This window comes from Propithecus coquereli, unplaced genomic scaffold (assembly GCF_000956105.1).
Source record: "Propithecus coquereli isolate 6110/MARCELLA unplaced genomic scaffold, Pcoq_1.0 Scaffold746, whole genome shotgun sequence".
Taxonomy (NCBI): Eukaryota; Metazoa; Chordata; class Mammalia; order Primates; family Indriidae; genus Propithecus; species Propithecus coquereli.
The window spans coordinates 174,373-175,254 of record NW_012153574.1 but is presented as its reverse complement, the minus strand read 5'-3'; the positions used below and the strand labels follow the sequence as shown (position 1 = coordinate 175,254).

At 49.0% G+C, this 882-nt stretch overlaps 1 pseudogene; it reads right to left on the bottom strand.

Moving 5' to 3' along the window:
- LOC105824502 overlaps positions 1 to 882 on the bottom strand; it is a 66,118-nt pseudogene that overhangs the window by 36,155 nt on the left and 29,081 nt on the right.

The window sequence follows — 882 nt, the reverse complement described above, 5'->3', positions numbered from 1 at the left end:
GCCCAGTTCTGTTATTTTTTTAACTCTATCTTCAATGCATTTTCTTTCAGCTTTTACTAGTTTTTCTCTCTCTTCTGCACTCTTGTAAAAAAAAAAAAAAGCCAGAATTCACTTGTGTTTTTTCATATTCTAATGACACATTGCACGTGAGGACGTAGGCGTCTTCTACTCTTTTCTCCGCATCAGGATGCCGGGCTCCGTGGTCCGAAACAAGCCCTCTGATGAAGCTTGTGTCCGTTTCAGATTTATGTGTCATCTCCATGATCTCAGCCATGAAGAGGTCAATAGGCTCATCTTGCTTTTTCATGGCCACAATGGAGCCCGCTTCGGCCTCTGTTAAGACATCCGCGAGTTCGGCACGAACTTTTAGTACGAAGAGATGTTCTGGCCACGTCTATAAGTGTTTCCCTGCCCATCCCTCTGCTTACTTTGACTCGTTCCAGAAAGTGAAGGGCCTTTTCCTTTGCAGCCTCAAATCCTTCAGTGATTATTCTGGGATGCAGCCCTCCAGAAATGTAGAGATCCGCCTGTTTCGGCTGCTCTCCGATCATTAGGACTTTGGAAGTAGCATCATGACCACTTATGTCATCCCGGGCTGTTGCCGCTTTTGCTATTAAGGAGGCCGTGGGGTGTTGAATTTGCATTCCGTGAAGCAGCACGTTGCCGTCTTTGGGAAGCCTGACGTCTCCGGCGCCAGAAACAAGCATCTTCAACGTGATGGGGACGGCCAGCGCCGCCTGGGCTGGGGCGACCTCGGCCTTGGGGTTCAGGGTCTTCAGGGCCGCCATAGCTGATCTAACAGAAGAAGGGGGTGAAAGCCAGCGTGTGGAGTCGCTAATCACATTTTAAATCGTGATTCATGTCACGGTCAGAAGGCTCAAC